The sequence below is a fragment of the Oncorhynchus keta genome, chromosome 15, assembly GCF_023373465.1.
Source record: "Oncorhynchus keta strain PuntledgeMale-10-30-2019 chromosome 15, Oket_V2, whole genome shotgun sequence".
Lineage (NCBI taxonomy): Eukaryota > Metazoa > Chordata > Actinopteri > Salmoniformes > Salmonidae > Oncorhynchus > Oncorhynchus keta.
Window position 1 is genome coordinate 15,128,221 of NC_068435.1, and position 15,251 is coordinate 15,143,471.

General features: G+C 40.0%; 1 protein-coding gene across 2 annotated transcripts in view; it reads right to left on the reverse strand.

Moving 5' to 3' along the window:
* LOC118394497 (CMP-N-acetylneuraminate-beta-1,4-galactoside alpha-2,3-sialyltransferase-like) overlaps nucleotides 1–14,581 on the reverse strand; it is an 86,781-nt gene extending 72,200 nt beyond the window's left edge. For both annotated transcript variants that reach the window (XM_035787719.2, XM_035787718.2), the window contains exon 1: nucleotides 14,378–14,581. The gene's annotated coding sequence lies outside the window, so the exon portion shown is untranslated. The remainder of the gene's footprint in view (nucleotides 1–14,377) is intronic.
* Between the last annotated feature and the right edge of the window lie 670 nt (nucleotides 14,582–15,251).

Sequence of the window (15,251 nt, forward strand, 5' to 3'; positions counted from 1 at the left end):
CATTCTGGTGTGTCTTTGGCATGCAAGTAAATGTCCTGCTGAAAACCGAAGCCTAGTTTTATTTTTCATAAGACTAAGGCAGGGTTAGGTGGTATCCAGATTTTCATACGTCATACTGTTTATGTACCATACACAGTATTACTGGAAGTGCACACAACACACACCGGTGTGATAATATATTAGAATAAAAAGCTCCACAAAACATTAATAATGGTCTTTTAAATTATTTTACATCTTAGTAATAAACAGGGCTAGATCATGGAAGTAAATGTTCTTACATTTTTCTATAGGTAGGCCTATTTTAGGCAAAATAACTATCAACACAGAAAGTTTCTTGAAAGAGGTGATATGTCAGGCCTATTGGAGAAAAAAAACAAATGACTGCTTAATGCAGGGTTTGTCAACTAGGTTTGGTCTTGGGACAAATTTTTATTGAGCTAATAGTCGGCGGGCCAGAACATAAATTAGTATATAATATTAGCACAATTAATTGGCCGAAACTACAAATTGAACAACATGTTTAACACATTCGATTAGTAGGCTACATAATAAATTCAGTAACAATAACATAATTTCGATCTGATTACGCTCATATTCAAATATTATTTAGTCTATTTCTCTGTGGGTTGATTGGTTGGGAAAAACATGTCTACATAGCCTACACCTTTTTTTTACGTCAACATTTGATCAGAATAATTTGCTTGATAGCAAGAGAAAATGTCGCTCTCAAAAAGTATCAAAAGAAAAAAGGTGGATAGTGAAAATCGAAGTTCCAAGGAACAACGTACAGAGAGATATGCGTCAATCTTACCATCTTTTCCCAATACCAAGCCAGTGTGTCTTATTTTCAATGAAAATGTTGCTGTTTACAAAGTATTTTTGACTCTAAGCATGGAGCTTACAATTTGGCATGTGTCCTGAGATTCTCAAAAGGTTCTACAGCTGCAACATCGAGAGCATCCTGACCAGTTGCATCATTGCCTGGTACGGCAATTGCTCGGCCTCCGACCGCAAGGCACTTCAGAAGGTAGTGCGTACGGCCCAGTACAACACTGGGGCAAAGCTGCCTGCCATCCAGGACCTCTATTTTTTTTTATTTTACCTTTATTTAACTAGGCAAGTCAGTTAAGAACAAATTCTTATTTTCAATAACGGCCTAGGAACAGTGGGTTAACTGCCTGTTCAGGGGCAGAACGACAGATTTGTACCTTGTCAGCTCGGTTACTAGTCCAACGCTCAAACCACTGGGCTACCACTAGGCTACCCTGCCGCCACTAGGCTACCCTACACCAGGCGGTGTCAGAGGAAGGCCCTGAAATTTGTTGAAGACCCCAGCCATAGACTTCTCTCTACTACTGCATGGCAAGCAGTACAGGAGTGCCAAGTCTAGGACAAAAAGGCATCTCAACAGTTTTTACCCCCAAGCCATAAGACTCCTGAACAGGTAACCGAATGGTTACCCGGATTATTTGCATCGTGTGCCCCCCCCAACCCCTCTTTTACGCTGCTGCTACTCTCCGTTTATCTTATATGCATAGTCACTTTAACTATACATTCATGTACATACTACCTCAATTGGCCCGACCAACCAGTGCTCCCGCACATTGGCTAACTGGGCTATCTGCATTGTGTCCCACCACCCGCCAACCCCTCTTTTTACACTTCTGCTACTCTCTGTTCATCATATATGCATAATCACTTTAACGATACCTACATGTACATACTACCTCAATAAGCCTGACTAACAGGTGTCTGTATATAGCCTTGCTACTCTCTGTTCATATATGCATAATCACTTTAACGATACCTCCATGTACATACTACCTCAATAAGCCTGATTAACAGGTGTCTGTATATAGCCTTGCTACTCTCTGTTCATATATGCATAATCACTTTAACGATACCTCCATGTACATACTACCTCAATAAGCCTGACTAACAGGTGTCTGTATATAGCCTTGCTACTCTCTGTTCATATATGCATAATCACTTTAACTATACCTACATGTACATACTACCTCAATAAGCCTGACTAACAGGTGTCTGTATATAGCCTTGCTACTCTCTGTTCATATATGCATAATCACTTTAACGATACCTCCATGTACATACTACCTCAATAAGCCTGATTAACAGGTGTCTGTATATAGCCTTGCTACTCTCTGTTCATATATGCATAATCACTTTAACGATACCTCCATGTACATACTACCTCAATAAGCCTGACTAACAGGTGTCTGTATATAGCCTTGCTACTCTCTGTTCATATATGCATAATCACTTTAACGATACCTACATGTACATACTACCTCAATAAGCCTGACTAACAGGTGTCTGTATATAGCCTTGCTACTCTCTGTTCATATATGCATAATCACTTTAACGATACCTACATGTACATACTACCTCAATAAGCCTGACTAACAGGTGTCTGTATATAGCCTTGCTACTCTCTGTTCATCATATATGCATAATCACTTTAACGATACCTACATGTACATACTACCTCAATAAGCCTGACTAACAGGTGTCTGTATAAAGCCTTGCTACTCTTTTTCAAATGTCTTTTTACTGTTGTTTTATTTCTTTACTTTCTTTCTTTACTTTCCGACATACACACACCTTTTTTTAACCGCACCATTGGTTAGAGCCTGTAAGTAAGCATTTCACCGTAAGGTCTACTACACCTGCTGTATTCGGCGCACGTGACAAATAAACTTTGATTTGATTCAAAGTGGCCTTCCTGCCCCAGACAGAGGCAAACATTGAAGCATTAACTGCAAGCTACACAAACAGCTTTTTGGCCCGACATATTCTGTCACTTAAAATGGGTTACATCTGCAGTTACATGGAAGAGGGAAAACAGCCGTGGACATGGTGGAAAAACATGAGGCCTTCACTAAGAAGCTCGAGTTGTTCGATTGGGACTTTTCATCTGGAAAGCTACTTGTACTTCAGCACATCAGGGATGTGCTCAGGAGTGCCGAAGCCTTGTGGGTGGCATGCTCAGAGGAATACAGCACAATAAAGAAACTTGTATTTTGTGTGTTAATGTTTGGATCGACTTACACCTGCAAGTACTCATTTTCCTCTATGAACCCAATATAGACTCACAACAGGAACCGGCTTTCACATAAGTCAATCGAGGACTGCCTGCGCATCAAAATCAAACCCATCTCACACGACAACTTTTCTCATTGAGTAAGTCACTTAGTGGCCTATATTTAGTAAATACTAACATTATTGTTAATGTCAAGCTGACATTCATTTATGTTTGTTCTGTCGTTAATTAGCAGGGTATCCTGATCAACACATCGCTTTTTTCTTTTAATGATTGTTTTATGTAGAATGCTACATTTTTGTTAGAATGCTACATTTTTGTTAGAATGCTACATTTTTGTTGAGTTGCAACTGTAAATAGGCCTAAAAAATAAAAATAAATTGTGAAAGATGCTGTTGAGCCTCACAACTTAACTGGCTGAGGTAGGCTATTTTATAGAAGAAATAGACTCCAACTAAGCCCCCTTGTTTAGTAAAGTCAAATTAAAATGAAGATTGTTGAAATGACTCGACTGGTATTTGTTTTCCCCATCTGTTGCTATATTAACTATAACTTAGCTATATTTTCAGTACAAGACACTGTTCACCTATTGATTGCGCTGCCGTTGAAGCACTACGTTTCAGCACCACAAAATGGTCACACAGACACACATTTGAAGTCGGAAGTTTACACACTTAGGTTGGAGTCATTAAAACTCATTTTTCAACCACTCCACAAATTTATTGTTAACAAACTAGTTTTGGCAAAATTGGTTAAGACATCTACTTTGTGCATGACGCAAATCATTTTCCCAAAATTGTTTACAGTCAGATTGTTTCACTTATGTTTCACTTATAATTCACTGTATCAATTCCAGTGGGTAAGAAGTTTATATGCACTAAATTGACTGTGCCTTTAAAACAGCTTGGAAAATTCCAAGAAAATTATATCAAGGCTTTAAAAACTTCCGATAGGCTTAATTGACATAATTTAAGTCAATTGGAGGTGTACCTGTGGATGCATTTCAAGGCCTACCTTCAAACTCAGTGCCTCTTTGCTTGATATCATGGGAAAATCAAAAGAAATCAGCCAAGACCTCAGAAAATAAATTGTTATAGACCTCCACAAGTCTGGTTCATCCATGGGAGCAATTTCCAAACGCCTGAAGTTACCACATTCGTCTGTACAAACAATAGTACGCAAGTATAAACACCATGGGACCCAACAGCCGTCATACCGCTCAGGAACGTACTTTGGTGCAAAAAGTACAAATCAATCCTAGAACAGCAAAGGACCTTGAAGAGGAGGAAACAGGTACAAAAGTATCTATATCCACAGTAAAACCAGTCCTATATCGACATAACCTGAAAGGCCACTCAGCAAAAGAGAAACCACTGCTCCAAAACCACCATAAAAAAGCCAGACTACGGTTTGCAACTGCACATGGGGACAAATATCGTACTTTTTGGTGAAATGTCCTCTGGTCTGATGAAACAAAAATAAAACTGTTTGGCCATAATGACCATTGTTATGTTTGGAGAAAAACGGGGGAGGCTTGAGAACACCATCGTGAAGCACAGGGGTGGCAGCATCATGCTGTGGGGGTGTTTTGCTGCAGGAGGGAGTGGTGCACTTCACAAAATAGATGGCATCATGAGGGTGGAAAATTATGTGGATATATTGAAGCAACATCTCAAGACATCAGTCAGGAAGTTAAAGCTTGGTCGCAAATGGGTCTTCCAAATGGACAATGACCCCAACCATACTGCCGAAGTTCTGGAAAAATGGCTTAAGGACAGCAAAGTCAAGGTATCGGAGTGGCCATCACAAAGCCCTGACCTCCATCCTATAGAAAATTTGTGAGAAGAACTGAATATGCGTGTGTGAGCAAGGAGGCCTACAAACTTAACTCCGTTACACCAGCTCTGTCAGGAGGAACGGGCAATAATTCACCCAACTTATTGTGGGAAGCTTGTGGAAATGTAAAGGAAATGCTACCAAAAACCAATTGGGTGCATGTAAACTTCTGACCCACTGGGAATGTGACGAAAAAAATTAATGCTGAAATAAATCATTCTCTCCACTATTATGACATTTCACATAGTCTGTTAACAAGAAATTTGTTGAGTGGTTGAAAAAAATGAAAAAAAGAAGAGTTTTAATGAATCCAACCTAAGTGTACGTAAATGTCCGACTTTAACTGTATATATTTATTTATCTAAATAATTAATTTGGGGGGGCCAAATAATATTGCAGGCAGGCCAGATTTGGCCCAGAAGCCACCAGTTGGTGAACCCTGGCCTAATGAATAGATAATCGAACAAAAATTAAACTTAATAGATCAGATGCATGTACGCATAAATACTTGCCACAATGACACAATTAGCTAGCTACCCACCTCGTTCCTTTCTGTTAGCATGTCCCCACCATCATGCTTTTGGGATACATCTTTTCAGATACCATATTCTTAAGTTGTGGACACTACATCAACACAATCCCTTGCTTGCTGTTGGTCTCTCTCATTTTTGTAAGTCACCTTGATTTTGCACCTGTGTGTTTTAGTTTCTTTATGGAAATATTTGGCAGTAGTTAAAGCAATACGGATCTTGATCCAGAAGGGGATTGAATGTCTGTAGTCTGAGTAGCAGTCTTTTTAGCTAACATTCCACGCCTTGGCACACCATCTCATTGCCAGAGACAATGAGTTGCTCATTGGTCGTTGAAAATAACATTTTCCATGACTATATGTGGAGCCTCATAGTTTAAATAACAAAATAAAAAACATTTAGCTGTTTGCTAGGCTAGTTGTATTCTGATGCTTAAAATCTAAGCAAATAGGTTTTGTGGTTGGAATTGCAGTATGTATTTAGTTAGAAAATCTAGATGTGAGCTAGCAACTTTTGACAGACTGGTGTCATATGGACAATTAAAAAATGGTTGCTTAGCAATCGGATACCAAGGTGTTCTGTGGAGAGAAAAAAAAAGTGACAGAAAAAAAAAAGTGACAGAGTCCCAGTACTTGGATAAATCATTGTGATTGGAGGATATCTGTGAGGGTTATCAAATCAGGATCAACTCCCCTCTTCACCTTCAGCTCATTAATGATTTTCTTCTAACTTTTTACCTGGGCTTTTGATCATGACAAACTCCAGTCCCTGCCGGTGACAAACATACCCATTTCATGATGCTGCCACCACAATACATCTGGAATCAAGAACATTAAACTTACTCCACATTAATGGCCAGTATGACAAAGAGAAAAAGAAGGAAGCCTGTGCTAAAAGAATCCCCTCCAAATCATCTCTTCTGTTTGCAACAAGGCCATTAATTTCTTTGGAGTCTTGCAAGATCACTTAACTTTTTGGCCTAAATTAAAAACTACATGTTTGGGTCAAATCCAATACAAAGTTTTTAAAAAAGCTGTATTTTCAAGTATTGTGGTGGCAGCATTCTCTTATGGGCGAGGCTTGTGTAGAATATATGTAGAAATAAGATTATAATAACTCTTTACAGCAACCAGTAGAACAGAGACGGTGCAGCATAAAATGTTAAGAGCAACAGATATTCTCCAGGGCTTAAAAGAAAAGGCATACTGTATCCTGATTCTATAGGTATGACTAGAAGATTCTATCGGAGAGGACTATTCATAGCAGCAACTAATTATTAAAAATTTAAAAAACTAATAACACAACTGTCTCTCAGTCTTGCTCATAGCATATGTTCAATAAACAGTGTACACTGACAGACACCGCTTTGGGTTGTTTCTCACAGAAACAGTCAAGTCAAAACAGAACATTCCAGCCAGTGTGCACATCAGCGTTCTCTAATCAAGGTTACTCAACACAAACACTTTTGACAGAGTCATGCGGAGACCACGGTCTCTTTTACAGATGAGCCCTGTAATAAAAATATACACAATACAAAAAGCAAAACAGATTTAAAAAACAAAATCATAAAAATAAACATTTTTCAGAAAAAAAGGTACTTAATTAATCAGCCGTCTGAAATGCCCTAGAGGCACCAAGGTCCACAAATTAAAAGCTTATTTACCTAATTTCCAGCATTATCCATCCCTGAGACAGGGTATGGTAACTTGCATGTACAGTACCAGTCACACCTTTGGACACACCTACTCATTCAAGGGGTTTGATTTATGTTTACTATTTTCTACATAACTAACACATAGAGAAGAATCATGTAGGAACCTAAGTATATTTTAGATTCTTTAAAGTAGCCACCCTGCCTTGATGACAGCTTTGCACACTCTTAGCAGTCTCTCAACCTGCTTCATGAGGTAGTCACCTGGAATGCATTTCAATTAACAGGTGTGCCTTGTTAAAAGTTCATCAGTTGTGTTGTGACAAGGTAGGGGTGGTATACAGAAGAGCCCTATTTTTATTTACCTTTATTTAACTAGGCAAGTAAGTTCTGACATTCAATGACAGCCTAGGAACAGTGGGTCAACTGCCTTGTTCAGGGGATTTGAACTTTATTACTAGCCCAACGCTATAACCACTAGGCTACCCTGCCACCCCCTATTTGGTACAAGACCAAGTCCATATTATGGCAAAAACAGCTCAAATAAGCAAAAAACGACAGTCCGTCATTACTTTAAGACATGAAAGTCAGTCAATGCGGAACATTTCAAGAACTTTGAACGTTTCTTCAAGTGCAGTCACAAAAACCATCAAGCACTACGATGACACTGGCTCTCATGAGGACCGCAGAGGATAACTCCACCTCAGATTGCAGCCCAAATAAATGCTTCAGAGTTCAAGTAACAGACACATCTCAACATCAACTGTTCAGAGGAATCAGGCCTTCTTGGTTGAATTGCTGCAAGGACACCAAATATGTCTGAGACACAAAGAAAATTCAGGGAGAAGGGGTACAAAAATGGTCAGATTAATACTGCCATTGAGAAGATTCACAACAAACCGAGACATTATCTTTTTCAAGGTCAGTCTCGCAAAAAGAAGCATTCTGGCGCTCTAACTACCCGCTATTCAACGTGCTCTGAACAAATGAATGAAATCGTTCAAACATTGGCACATTCTAAGATCCGATGACAGTATGGGTAATGTTGGTCGTATTCCTGCGGGTGTCACGCCTTGGTCATTGTATCTTGTGTTTTTGTTATATGTTTGGGTAGGCCAGGGTGTGACATGGGTTTATATGTTGTATTTCGTATTGGGGTTTGTATTAATTGGGAGTGTGTATTATTAGGGGTGTGTCTAGTTAGGCTTGGCTGCCTGAGGCGATTCCTAATTGGAGTCAGCTGATTCTCGTTGTCTCGGATTGGGAACCGTATTTAGGCAGCCTGAGTGCGCGTTGTATTTCGTGGGTGATTGTACCTGTCTTAGTGTTAGTCACCAGATAGGCTGTATTAGTTTCACTCGTTTGTTGTTTTTTCAGTTATTTCATGTACCGCATTATTCTTCATTAAAAGTCATGAGTAACCTACACGCTGCATTTCGGTCTGACTCTCTACAAACAACAGACGAAGTTCATTACAGCGGGGCAGTAATCAAGAGGTAAACTCTGATTTACCACCCCAAGATATCCCTGCACAACATCTAGTTGCACCGCTACTGGATGGAAACTACATGGTAATGGCTGTGCTCAATGCAATGGCAGTTATAAATGTAGATCCTTCAAACTCCCCCAAACAGGGAAAAAGATCCCAATCAAAGGTGTTATCACATGCTCCACTAAGGCAGTTATTTATCTTATAATTTGTCCTTGTGGTAAAAATTTGAGGGTAAAACAAAATGCGAATTAAAAGTATGAATCTCGGAGCACCATTAGGTGCAAAAACTTAACCAGTTGCGGGCCCACTTTTTGGAAGCAAACCCCTCGATTTCCTCCTTACGTTATATTGGCATCGAACGTGTCACCCTCTCTAGGAGGGGGTAACCTCGACAATTTGGTCAAACGAGAGGCTGTCTGGATCTTTAATTTAAAGACCCCTGCTCCCTTCAGTCTCAACGTAGACTTTGATCTGAAGCCATTCTTGTGATTTTGCTATTCATTGTAAATGTTTGTAGGCTTATTTAGTCAAATTGTATCTGTGATCGTATGCTATCCATGTGTTTTTTTGTATGCAATTTTAATGACAATTAACCAATAATCAGGCTACACCTAGCCATGATTAGACACTTGTGTGTCCTTTGACACTATATAAACTAGTCACCCTGCAGCATTTGTCATTATATCCTGATGAAGACAGCTTGTCTGTTGAAACGTTGGATATTAGGTTATTCAATTATTGCATCTGAGCTCCTAGTGTGCGGCTCTCCTTTAATTTCTTTGTTGAACACATGAAAACATATAATTGTTTGTTTTATTAGTTTAAGCAGACTGTGTTTGTCTATTGTTGTGACTTCGATGAAGATCAGATCAAATGTTATGACCAATTTCTGCATAAATCCAGGTAATTCCAAAGGGTTCACATACTTTTTCTTTCCACTGTATTTAGAATGCAAGGCACCAGCATGGTTACCACAGCATTCTGCAGCGATACACCATCCCATCTGGCTTGCGCTTAGTGGGACTATCATTTGTTTTCCAACAGGACAATGACCCAAAACACACCTTCAGGCTATTTGACCTAGGGGAGTGATGGAGTGCTACATCAGATGACCTGGCATCTACAATCACCAGACCTAAACCAAATAGATATGGTTTGGGATGAGTTGAACTGCAGAGTGAAGGAAAAGCAGCCAACAAGTGCTCAGCATATGTGGGAACTCCTTCAAGACTGTTGGAACCTGGTTGAGAGAATGCCAAGAGTGTCCAAAGCTGTAATCAAGGCAAAAGGTGGCAACTTTGAAGAATCTCTAATATATTTTGATTTGTTGAACACTTTTTGTTTGGTTACTACATGATTCTATATGTTTTTTCATAGTTTTAATGTCTTAACTATTATTCTACAATGTAAAAACAAAGAAAAACCCTTGAATGAGGAGCTGTGTCCAAACTGGTACTGTGTATCAATAACATTAGGTACAGCAGAGTTTTCAAAAGACAGCCTTATAAATGTATGCTCGCATGCTCGCATTGACGCAAGCAACACTGAACCATGTATGAGAGCACCAGCTGTTCCAGACGACAGTGATCACACTTGCCCCGTAGCCGATGCTAGTAAGACCTCTAAAACAGGTTAACATTTCCAAGGTCATGGGACCACACAGAATATTAGGACACGTACTCAGAGCAAGGTCTGACCATCTGGCAAGTGTCTGACATTTTCAACCTCTACCTGACCCTGTAATACTAACTTGTTTCAAGTAGACCGCCAATAGTCCCCATGCCCAAGAATGCCACGGTAACCTGCCTAAATGACTATTGCCCTGTAGCACTCAAATCTATAGCCATGAAATGCTTTGAAAGGCTGGTCATGGCTCACAACACCATCATCTCAGACACCATGGGCCAACTCCAATTCGCATACCATCCCAACAGATCATGCGATCTCTATTGCACTCCATACTTCCCTCACCAAACCGGGCCGGGTTTCCTGCTAGCAATGGAACTTAGGCTATTGAGTGTTTTAATGATGTAACATGAGTTTCCAGAAGCACCATGCAGAGAGAACAGTAGCTAAGACATCGTTGGAGCATGCGTCGGTACTGAGGGGATTGAAAGAAAGACAGCTGCTCTCTGATCAGCTTTCTCAATTAAAATATTACCTTAACATTAGAAATATTTCACAATACTGACAACTGATCAACCATTACATTTGTATACATTGCTTGTTTGAATTAATTGCGAAGATATTGGCAACTTTGTTCTTGCAGTCAACTTCGTTCTGAAGTTATCGGTGGTCACAGTGAGACAAACCCTGTGATTCTATGTTAAGCAGATATCTTGCGTATAAAGTGACATGTAAGGGCAAAAAAGCATCAAACAACGCACTTAGCTGTTCTACGAATGGTCTGATGCAGGCGTTAGATTATAAGCATTGTCAAGTGCATTTTAATAACTATGGTTTTGGGAAACAGTTCAGAGAATTACGATGCTCCTACGAAGGTTCTAACGGTTAACTTAGCCTTAAGATGCTTTTGGGAAACCTGGCTCTGAACAAAACAAATACCTATATGTAACCCAATTAAGGAAAGTAGGCGTATGTCGCAAGTCACGACTTCACAGGAGAGCCGTTTCATTATTTTTAACCAAAATGCATTTTTGGGCAGAAATGCCTTCTCTAACATGTTAACTTTCATGTGCCTTAATATCACATTTGTATGCCATCTGTAAATACGAAGAAAATTGTTAAGTTACGAGCAGTTGGCTAAGCCCCAGAAAAAAGAGAGCAATCTTCCCGCTAGCCATGATGGGCTGAGATAATGAGTGGGCTGGACATGCCAAGAGATGGGTTTGAATTGGTCTATCACATAGCATGCTTTTTTTTTTTAAGTATTGTGTAGTAAAACTGCATAAACCTAACGTCAAGTTAAAGTGTACTGTTAGCTAGCTGGCTCGCTAGTTAACATTATGTGTATCTACACTTTCTGGAAGACCCAGTTTTGCAATCAGTGGAATTCGAGTATGATAGCTAAGGAGAAGACCCCAGTCTGGATTACATCGTAAAACGAAGACAACCATGCATGGCATCAGACAGGAGACGCAACCATGATGTATACTGGTAAGATTCAGATATTACACGTTTCTAATTTTGACAGAAAGTGGTTTAATTTCAAATGTACTGTCAGCTAGCTTGGTCAGCTAGTTAATGTTATGTGTATGATCTTATTCTTCATATCTCAGACACATTTGCTTGACTAGTTACAGCCATAGAACCTGGCTGATTAGGTACCTGCAGATTCATGCAGGGTAGTAACTTCATAAATTGTGATTATGGTCTATTGTTTAGCTAGCTAGCTAGCTCAATGTCTTAACAAAAAGACACCACTAATTTTGACAAAGTATTTTCATTTCAAGTTAAAGTGTACTGTTAGCTAGCTAGCTAACATTAGCAGGCTGGCTCACTAACTCACATTACGTCATGAGTCATTGTTTACCTAGCTAGCCATCTAGCTAGCTACATTTCTTAACAAAAGACTTGTCTTAGTGTGCCAGAGAGAGCGCAGAACAACGGATGCATTTTTTAGCGCTCAACACCCGTTGAATATGTCCGGTGTCAGTAAACGTCGGCAACAAAGCATAATTCAATTGTTGCCAACTGCAGTTAGTCACCAACGCTCTGGATAACATGAAAAAAAGCCTAACCAGCTCTGCTAGGCCAAGTAAAATGGTCAGAGTGGGGTCTTCTCTCATTATGTGTCTGGAAGAAGCTAGCTGATGTTATCAAGTTAGCTTGGGTGCTTGACCATTTTATTTTTTTACCTTTATTTAACTAGGCAAGTCAGTTAAGAACAAATTCTTATTTTCAATGAAGGCCTAGGAACAGTCGGTTAACTGCCTGTTCAGGGGGAGAACGACTAATTTGTAACTTGTCAGGTCGGGGGTTTGAACTTGCAACCTTCTGGTTACTAAGTCCAACGCTCTAACCACTAGGCTACCCTGCCTCCCCCGTAGTTGTGGGTTCAGAGCAGTCGGAACAACCCTACTTATTGACTCGTGTCCAGTGTGCTCTCTGAACGCAAAACCACAGAGCGATAGGGCGAGTAATGTTCAGTGAGCTGTGCTCTGTCTCTTATGTCTGGAAGTAGCTGGCAAGTTAGTGCAGAACGGTTGGATCAACCCTTAAAGAGGTGGTTGGGGCTAAGGTTTAAGAGGGTGTGAACAATGCTAAATGGGTGTAGACAAAGGGCTCTCCAACAGTAGTACCAAAACATTGAAAATGACGGTTCTCAAAAGTGAGTTTATAAATGGATCAACTTTCAACGACGAATTACTTTCCCATTGTTTCCTAAAATGTGGTGAATGATATACCATTTTGTAGCTGAGTCTACTTTTATCCAATAAAAAAAAACTGAAATTCAAATGTTGCTACATAAAACTGAATCCAGGTGGTGAGTCACATAAGAACGCTGTTCATTGACTACAGCTCAGCACTTGAGTACCATAGACCCCTCCACGCTCATCGCTAAGCTCAGGACCCTGGGACTGAACACCTCCCTCTGCAACTGGACCCTAAACTTCTTTACTAGCCGCCCCAAAGCAGTGAGGGTGGGCAACAACACATTTACCACGCTGACCAACTACCCGTTTCATCCGTGACTGCGTGGCTGTGCACAACTCCTACATCAAGTTGGCACACACACTTCTGCTACAACTCAGTCTATTATCTATACTGTTGCCTACAGGGCTCTAAACTGACCCTTTTTACAAGGAGCACATGTGAATGTAGGCATCAACATTTAGGAGAAAAATATTTGGCGTATTAAAGCTAGAATACTACAGTTTAGGCTACTGGTGCTCCAAAATGTTTTTAAAAATCCAGGTCGCACATCAAAATATGTAGGCGCATATGCGAGTAAAATGGTCACACTGTATGAGAATGACAAATCTATTTGTTCGGGTCGCCCAAAAAGTTACATATTACATCTTTAGTACAGGGAGTTACTGGGTAATGTCAATGTTGACGAGGGAGACCTAAGAGGATATTCACCCAACCCTAGATAAAGTACCAGATGATTATCGTTACTATCGTTCGTAACTGCCAGTCTAACGTCAGAGCCATATGTAACTCGATAGCTGCCTGGTTTGTTGGCTGGTTCGCCTTGCTAGCGCGCAGGGAAAATAACGGTATTGCTGGTCCCAAAATCCCATTTCACTATACAGATTATACCCGTGTTGCAATACAAACATCAATGCAGATTGTAAATTTAGCTAGCTAGTTAGACAAATTACATTTCCCGAAATGTCAAGACAATTAAAAAAAACGTTTGTATCCACCAAAACCCACAACAAAGATAAGACGGTGGATAGCTAACTTCATATAACTAGTTACTGTAGCTAACAGTAACAGGTTAAATTGGCACTCTTGCTAACCTGGAAATTGCCGTTGGGTTTTGTGAGGTTTCTATGCCTTAAAGATGTAACGTCAGCTAGCTATCGCAATCACCACAGCCAAGGGTTAGGAACGACGACTGCAAACGATACACCATTGAGTAATTTACAAAAACATAGCTAGCAACCTATATTAGCTACTTTAGATAGCTAGCCAGCTAGACGACAATGAATGGATTGGAAACAATGCAAGATAGCGGTTGTCTAAAACAAACTGGATAACGTTAACTAGCTAGCAGACGTTACAATGTAGCTAGCCAGACAACATTCATCACAACGTCGTATAAAAACAGGACGTTCCCAAAACGTAGAGCAGGCTAAAAAAAAAAAAGATTAGTTTTAATGTTTATGGTAGTTTACCTTATCGTCCCCTTTTCAGAACTGCCTCTTGTAGAAAAGGCTAGACGTAGCTAGCGCTAGTTTAAAAAACGAAAAGGTCGCAACCGTATCGCCCCTACTTTTCCGACCATCATCATGAGAACTGTTAGCTGAAGATGTTCGAGAATCACCCTCCCATATTGCGCGCACCCCTTCTCTTCTCTCCAAACTACTCTGGCTCAATGGTAGGTCTGTCACATGGTTATGTTACGTTTGCGATTATCTCCAGTACTTCAATTGAGTTGAATGCTTGAATGCACCTTTTCATTTGTTCAAACCTTCACGTGGCACTCTCCCAGTCAGCTTTTACATTATATTCGGCTTGTTGTGTGTGCAATGTTTGCAGTTTGCCTTTATGTACCCGATGGTAGCATCAAAATCCTTTCATTGTCCCCATCGTCCTTTCAACGTTTTAGCTATCTAACTGGATGGTTCACGTGCAACAATAGAGATTTAATGTATTTGTTGCATTGTAGCCTACACAATCTATAGCTTTTGCTTGACATGCACATATTTTGTTACCATACACATGGTCAATTATAAACAGGTCTGTTTTGGCAGTTGTTATACCATTATTTGCTATTAGTAATATATGGCAATGTATTGCCTTTTTAAATTGACCCTCAACTACAGGGAGGGTAGGCCTACTCAATTCAAACACATTTCTCTGTGCTTTCACATTGTGGCTTCCTGTTCACACAATTTTCTTCTTGAGATATCATTTCTGAAGTCTCATGTCAAAACCTTTTAGAGAAATACCAATGGACATAGATCTATGTGTTACTGTAGCTAGGGGCCACAGCATAGGCTATTTGACCAAATGTTGCTGCTGGCACAGATTGTTGGAGCTCAGGAT